We start from the raw sequence: 8708 nt of genomic DNA, 5'->3' as shown, positions 1-8708 counted from the left end.
CCCCCTTTTCGTCAATTGCCAACTGCATTTTGGGCGGTTTTCTCTTCATCCACCATTGGCCACGAGGCAGGGTTGGGGAAGAAAGGCGGGTCCCCACCTCGTCATAGAGGGGAGGAGTGAGTCAGCCCCACTCAACCAACCACGAACAAGGGGTTGGACTTGGAGAGGGTGTGGAGAGAAACATCGAGGAGGTTCGCGAAGGTTGAGGGGTGGGGCCTATATAACCCGCAGGCAGGGCGTTCCCAAGGCAGAAGAGAGATGAGCCTTTACCGAGAGACGAGAGGGAGTCCAAGGAGTTGAGTCCAACCAAGAAGTCCAGAGTTGAACTGCAGCTCAAGCCACCGAAACTGCAGCCACAGCAGCGTGAGGCCTGGACGGCAGTTTGGAGCAGGGCCGCGGAGGAGCGGCGGCTGCCCAACGAGTCAATCGTGCTGAAGGACCAGTGGACCTCCCTATCCCGCCAGCCATCCATCTCCCGCCAGTCCTATCATCATTCCCCGAGTGAGTCTGTCCTTGTTTGTTCTGTCCCTGGGTTAATTAAGACTGTAGGTAAGCTCGCGTTGCACTGTGTATCTAATCTCGTCTGTAAATAAATGTGACTGCTTTCTTCCTACTTATATGTGTAAATAATAAATCCAATTCCTCTTCTGTACGTCTTCTTCCTCTTTGTATTCGGTCGCTTTAGAGTTTTCCCGATTGAATAGCGGTGGTGCGATCCGGCCAAAGTTTGGGGCAAATCGGGTGTTAATCAAGGAAGCACTGTTCGGTCGCGGTAATACCACCGCTCGGTCAAAATAACATCTTTAACCGCGTCCGTAACAATTGGTGTCTGGGCGTGAGATACGGACCCGAAGCGCGCTTAACGCGCTCAAAATTACAAGCAGTTGGAAATTGTTGTGTTGCTTTACAAAAACCCGAATTTTGAAATTGCGCCATGGCTGGTCAAGGCGATCGGATGCCGGTGGGTGAGCTAGAGGAGGGGTTAGGAGTAACCCAAGATCAGAGGGACGAAGTAGAGGAGAACATTGGCAATGTGGTTGAGGGAGTATCAGACGCACAAAATGGCGTCCTCGCGCACGTGGGTGAAGCGGCACCAAATTTTGCCGCGCCCACGACCGTAGCAGCGCCACCGGTGGATTTGAACCTTTTTTTATACAAATGGAGGCCCTTATGGACAAGAATAGTGAGCGATTGGAAGGCCAAATGGGACAAATGGGGAACCGGATGGATGCTCAGAGTGAGCAAATGAAGGCTCAGAGTGAGCAATTGGGGGTAATGAGGGCTGATAGTGAGCGATTGGGGAGCGAAATGGGGAACCGGATGGAGGCTCAGAGTGAGCAAATGGGGGCAATGAGGGGCGAAATGGGGGGCAAAATGGGCGAAATGGGGGGCAAAATGGGAGAAATGGGGGAACGGCTAGAAGCTAAATTTGAGGGGTTAGACAACGGGATAAAAGAGGTAAAGAATGGGTTAACGGGGGTGGAAAATAGAATGGCTGCCCAGGAGAATCAGTTAGAGGGGGTGAAGAATGGGTTAATGGGGTTAGAAAATAGGATGGAAGACAAATTGCGGGAAATAGGGGAGCAATCCGCCCGGGAAATCGAACAGATGGGGAACCAGATGGAGGAGATGAAGGAGGAGATGAAGGAGGAGATATGACGAGGTGTAAGTGAGGAGGTCTCGGGGGTACATGAGGAGGTAAAGCGAGGCGAAAAGCGTATAGAGAAAGAGGTGAGGAATAATACGGCGAGGTTACAGGGGGGAATAGAGGGTCTGACGAAGGGAGTAGAACAGCTGACAGTGGGACAAAAGGAACTAGTGGACCAAGTGGAAAAGAACACGGCAATAATCGGGGGGTTAAAAGCGACACAAAAAGACATTAAAAACGAATTAATAGCGACACAGAAGGAATGTCAGATGGTACGTGAGGGACTGACAATGAGGTTGGACGAGGTGACAGTGGTAATGGAAACGAACGACCGGCAGGTGAGGACGCACATAGAAACGGTCAAAATAGCCTTAGAGGACGAACTTGAGGAGACGCACCGGGAAATAAAAGAGGTGAAGCAAAAATTAGAGGAAGTGGAAGAAGAGGTGAGTGAAATTAAGAAGAGACGGACAGAAACTAAGAGAGAAATACAGGAGGAGGTGATGGAATATGTACAAGGTCGGTGCTCAACTCATGATGTGCTGCTCACTAACCAAATAAAGAGTTTGCAGGTGGCGAAAGAGGTGCGGAGACGAGGTGCCAAGGTGAGTGGCGATATACGTGGAAATGTACATGATGTGAGGGGAGCTTCAGTCGGCTTGGGGGTTGTTGTGGACCCGGGTGTTCGTGAGAGGCCGTTGGTGAAGTGTGCGACAGGTCTGGTGTGCGAAAAAAGAGGTGTGCGAGAATGTCCGACCATGGGGTGTGTGAGGAAAAAGTGCGCGCCGAGGAGTGAGTGTGCTGTCGAGAGTGAGTCGGTCGTAGCGCGTGTGCGAGGGAGCACATGGAAGCGCGTAGTGAGGAGTGTTACAGAGGATGTAACGGAAGCATGCACGCCTGTGGTGAGTGTTATGGAGGAAGTAACGGGAGAGTGTGCGCAAGAGGATGCGCGAGAAAGGTGTGTAACGGATGGGTGCATGAGGAAAGAGTGCGCTGTCAAAAGTAAGGAAGAATGCACACCTGTGGTGAGTGTTACAGAGGAAGTAATGGGAGAGTGTGCGCAAGAGTGAGCGCGAGAAAGGTGTGTAACGGACAGGTGCATGAGGAAAGAGTGCGCTGTCGAGAGTAATGGTGAGTGTGCTGTCAAGAGTGGTGGTGAAAGTAGTGAGAGTGACACGGAGCGTGAGTTGGTTGTGACAGGTGAGCGAGGATGTACACCTGGAATGGAGGGATGCACACCTGGAATGGTAGAGCGTGTGTGGGAATGCACACTTGAGTTGGTGGTGAGGCACGTGGTTGGGTGTGCGAGTGAGAGCACACCTGTGATAGTCACAGAGGAGGTGACCGAGAAGGGGGCGTGAAGAGGTGTGTTGGTGAGGTGTGCAAACAACGAATGTGTGCAAAAGTGTTCGGTGGTCAGGTGTGCGACCAAGTCTGTGAGTGGAATGAGTGTACCTGGGTGTGTTAGAGAAGGTGCAATGACCAAGAGCAGGGAAACGGCTGGATGTATGAGCAAGAAAGGGGTAGCGTATGCGTGTAAGCATGCAGGTGAGGCACCGACGGTAACCGGGTTAGCGGTTAGAACGACAGTTAGCCGAATCGGGCCCTCGGTGCGCGTCGGGCAGTTTCGCGTGCCGCGAGGACCACCGGGGATCCGAGCCACGGCGGGTTCGAAAGGACCGCCGTACACGATCCACGCTGGGCCGCGCTTTGAACGGCTGCGTCCGTGCTCCATTAAGCGGAGCGGGCAGCCCGATAGGAAGGGTCGTCATGGCGACCCCTTTTTGTTGAGGCATTCCGGCAGGTCGAGATCGGGCCATGGGATGGCTCCGTGCCGAGATGGTGCGTGGGATCTCGGCCCGGGTAAACCTCCTTCCCTGCACCGAATGCAGGACATATCCAGCCGCTGGCACCAAACAACCCGCATTCATTGCTCGGCTGTACGAAGCCGAGCTTTAGAAGTGAATGGGCGCACCGAGAGGCACTAGTAAGTAGACTGTGATGACGAGGATAGTGTTTTGGCCCCGAAATTAGAAAAACAAAATTTGATGATTGGCAAAGGATTGGCAGAGTGATGATTGGTAATGGTACAGTGATTGGCAGATGATTGGCAAAACTTTTGATTGGCTGAAATTTGGTGAGCAAAATTGATAGTGGGACCTCCCCGATGTGGTGGGATGGGCAATCCACCATCCCTCACAGGGGGGGCAAAGGAGCACTAGTCTTATGGGGTTAATGGCAGTGTAAGCTCGCCGCGGGTGGGTTAGGATATTGTGTGTAGGGCCCTAGAAGATGACATTAGGTAACGTTAAGATTAGTTAGTGACAAGGATACCTGTAGTGGGGATGCAGGTAGATTAGAGTGGAGAATAATGACGTGGTATGTGCTTACTTTAAAGAGAAGCCGGGGAGCACTAAGTTAGCAGGGCAACAGGTAGTTCAGATGATGCCGTGTGTTTGAGGATTGAACAGGTGTGCAACTGGACAGGTGGATGGAGCAGTGTATGAGTGAGTGAAGGTGATTGTGTATTGTGCTGACCAAATGGTCCAGGAAGAGGAGGAGGGTGCAGGTGGCACCAGGTGTGAGTGCACAGGTGTGCACCAACAGGTGTATGGAATAACTGGTAGTGTGAAGTAAATGGAGTATTGGAATGGATGGTCGTGGAGTGAGTATGGTGGAAATTGTGGAGTGGAGTGGATGGTGCGAAGGTGTGAATGGGGGAAGAGTGGACCCCCATCACGGATTCCCGGGGCGGGTAGTGTAAGTGTTAGGTAGAGGGTACAGGTAAATTGTGGTTGGATATTGGCATCTGTGGTGCGGTTGAAAGAATGATGTTTGGATGGGTGCATTAGTGTTGTGGAAATGGCTGGGCGTGTAGCCTGTTAGTGTGTGTAGTTGGTTTGGGCACTCCACCACTGTGAGGATGTCGGCCAGGTGAGGCCGCAGGTGGGCTCTGGGAGCCGGTAGTTGTTGTGGATGGGGCCTGAGGATCCGGAGGACGGACCCGGGTAGCCCAGTGCCAGAAGGCACCGAGTGGGGTGACAGAGCCAGGAGGGGCCTTCCCCAGTTAGATAGGTTAGGGTGAGGAGCAGGTAAGCTTGGGTGGCAACTACAGTGGTGGAGGTGTGCAGGTGGGTAGACCTGCTGGGAGAGCTACACGTCACAGCCCAGAAATTGTGCAAGGGCACCGGGAGATGAATCGGGGGAGTGAGACCCCAAATTGAGAAGCACCACAGTTTGGTCAATGGGAATTTGGTTTTTAGAACCCATAGTGTAAGTTGGCCAATGGATTGGCAGGGAAAGACCCCGGGTAGTGTAAAGTGTGTTAATGTCATTTAGAGGATAGTTAGGATTGGAGTCTCCTCGCACCATCTGCATCCACTCACCTGAGGTGACAGGTACTCCACACCATGCCATGCCATGTTTTGATTATTTTTTATGATGCAAATGTTTGGATTGTGAGATGCATCATGACGTGGGTGTGACATTGTGCTTTGTGTTCCATCTCTTCCTCCTTATGAGGATTGATGATGAATTTGGTGATGGCAAATTTTGGCGAGAGGGATTGTGGTGACGAATTTGGTATAAGGGAAATATGGGGAGACGAGACATTAGCGACGAACTTGTAATGTGTAGATTTTGTACATATGGGGTAAGGGCAAGGGTAGTGTAGGTGACAGGGGGGTGACGTACGGTAGGGACGAGCTTTCTCACTTCGCCCTCCGTACGCATTTCGCCTTGCATTGCCTTATTGATGTGTACCCTTGTGACCTTACCCCTCGCTCATTTGTCTCTTTTGTCTCCCACATGACCTGTGCGCCATTGGGCGCCGAGGGGAGCGTGCGTGAGTCCTCCATTGTGCGCCCGGAATTCCCAGAACCAGCTGTCTGCATCGATGCACCACATTATGGACCACTTGTCGGTGGCCGAGCACCACTTATGGACCCCATGGGTTGGGGCATGGCCCCTCTGCTGGAACCGGCCATGAGGGCCCAAAATCTTGCTGGCGGACCTTGGCCAGAGGGCACCGATGCCCCACAGGTGGACCACACGTAGTCGGCCCTGTGGTCCATAAATAAAATAAAATGAAAAGGACACATTGGGTGCATTTTTCAGTTCAAATAGGCCGCCAGTAAGAAAAGCAAAGAAAATGACAACAACTGGAAGAGATAATAATAGCCAGCAGAGGGAGCCGAAGAGCAAGAGACCACCTGCAGGGTTAGGGGTTGTTGGTTTTATTTTCTTGAACAATGGTGACTGCACCGATTGGTGCTTGGGTGTGTATTGGTGCGTTTTTGGGTGCTTTAATGGTGCATTGATGCAGAGCAGACTGTCTCCCCCCCCAGAAAGAACAATTACAGGTCCTGGGTTAGTCTTGTAAATTAAAGCAGAGTCATTGTAAATAATGCTCCCCACCGTCAGTGTGTAATTTGAAGACCATTCCGCAATTCGGTTAACTGTGGGCGTAAGTCTGTTAGGCAGGGTGCAATGGAGCAGCGGGACACCTTTATTTATGTTTTAAAACTGTCGCACTCAGGGTCAGGTTAAAAGTAGAGGAACTACACCTACGTGTCACACTAAATAAAAGTTGTAGGCCCGGGACGTGCCTAAGAGGAGGAGGGTGCAGTGTTGCGGATATGAGGACTGTATTTTTTTTGATTGTGTGCTGTATTATTATTATTGTTATTCTGCGCCTCCTGCCTCCGGAGCTGTGTAAAGGTCAAAGGGCGTCCCATAATTAGTCCATAAAGCATCCACACCACAGCTAATCATAGAATACCCCTGTTCAACAGTTATATCTTATTATGTGTTTTAGGGTAAGGCTTTGTCTCCCATTAATTGAAATACTCCATTGCACCAGTGAAAGAGATAGATTCCCTTCATTCCCACTCCCAAAACTTCCATTCCCCCTTTTCGTCAATTGCCAACTGCATTTTGGGCGGTTTTCTCTTCATCCACCATTGGCCACGAGGCAGGGTTGGGGAAGAAAGGCGGGTCCCCACCTCGTCATAGAGGGGAGGAGTGAGTCAGCCCCACTCAACCAACCACGAACAAGGGGTTGGACTTGGAGAGGGTGTGGAGAGAAACATCGAGGAGGTTCGCGAAGGTTGAGGGGTGGGGCCTATATAACCCGCAGGCAGGGCGTTCCCAAGGCAGAAGAGAGATGAGCCTTTACCGAGAGACGAGAGGGAGTCCAAGGAGTTGAGTCCAACCAAGAAGTCCAGAGTTGAACTGCAGCTCAAGCCACCGAAACTGCAGCCACAGCAGCGTGAGGCCTGGACGGCAGTTTGGAGCAGGGCCGCGGAGGAGCGGTGGCTGCCCAACGAGTCAATCGTGCTGAAGGACAAGTGGACCTCCCTATCCCACCAGCCATCCATCTCCCGCCAGTCCTATAATCATTCCCCGAGTGAGTCTGTCCTTGTTTGTTCTGTCCCTGGGTTAATTAAGACTGTAGGTAAGCTAGCGTTGCACTGTGTATCTAATCTCGTCTGTAAATAAACGTGACTGCTTTCTTCCTACGTATATGTGTAAATAATAAATCCAATTCCTCTTCTGTACGTCTTCTTCCTCTTTGTATTTGGTCGCTTTAGAGTTTTCCCGATTGAATAGCGGTGGCGCGATCCGGCCAAAGTTTGGGGCAAATCGGGTATTAATCAAGGAAGCACTGTTCGGTCGCGGTAATACCACCGCTCGGTCAAAATAACATCTTTAACCACATCCGTAACAATATATATATATATATTTATATATATATATATATATACACAAAGAATTAAGTTAAGCACCCCTACACAAATAATTAAGTTAAGCACCCCCTAATATATATTCTTTGTGTATATGTATACATTGGCAAATTGCGAAGATGGTCCCTCCAATAGCCAATCTGGATGAATTGGAACGTGCATTACATCGGGAATGGAACAACCTGCCACAGCAACGCATACGACGGCTTACAGGGTCTATGAGACGTAGGGTTGAGTCAGTGATCCGATCACGTGGGTCCTACACACGTTATTGACGCAAAGATCGCTAGAGGTCTTCTCAGAACAATGACTGTACGTTAGAAAACATAAACGTCATCCACACTGTCCATGATGGACCTATAGCTCCATACTTAAATTGAGGTGAAAATATGCCTAAAATTCCCAAAAAATTTCACCTTAAATTATTCGGAATAAAATATTGAAAACGGCATGATTGTTATGTTTTTATGTGACCATAATATCACTTCTCCAGAAAATATAGCAATATCATGGGTATATTACACTGTTTTGACGACAACAAACTTGTAATGTGCGAGGTTGTAAAAAAACGGGGGGGGTGCTTAACTTAATTCTTTGTGTATATATACAGTATGTTTGTGTATAAATATGTGTGTGTGTGTATATGAGTGTGTGTGTTTACTGTTTATATATACTAGCAACAGTACCCGCCCTATGGGCAGGGCTTCAATTGGGAGGCCCAAATGAAAAGGCAAAATATCAGAAATTGAAGGCTTTTTTATTTTGAACGATTTATATAAACATCCGTTAAATCATATCACACGCAAATCATCAAAATCTAAATAGTACATGGCGCCCATTTTGAAAAAAGATTGAACTCTGAAAAACTAAAGCGGCCGCTGCACGTCTTTCTCAGTCACGCGTTTATGTGTGAAGAGTGCGCGCCGAATCTGTAACACGGAAGCGGACGCTACACCTGTTTCTCAGTCACTTTGCACACACTGCCGTGTTACTTCGAAGCCACACGTTTATATAGGAAGAGTTTGTCAGGAGATGATCTACTCTCTCCTGGTACGTAGAATTTCAATAAAAGCCACATCACTGTTCATATCGGTAAATATTATTCCATCGTGTTTGGAAAAACTGTAAAATGGGAAACTTTGAAAAATTGGAAAAACAATATGGCCTATTTTACTCCAGGGGGTCCCAGGAATACCCATCCCAAATATCGTTGTGATCGGTTGAGCCGTTTTTGCGGAACCTTTGAACGGACAGACGGACATTTGGTGAATTATAGTAAGACGTGTGTGTGTGTGTGTGTGTGTGTGTGTGTGTGT

This window comes from Myxine glutinosa, chromosome 3 (assembly GCF_964187855.1).
Source record: "Myxine glutinosa chromosome 3, kmMyxGlut1.1, whole genome shotgun sequence".
NCBI classification, from domain to species: domain Eukaryota; kingdom Metazoa; phylum Chordata; class Myxini; order Myxiniformes; family Myxinidae; genus Myxine; species Myxine glutinosa.
Note: the sequence above shows the minus strand (reverse complement) of the source record.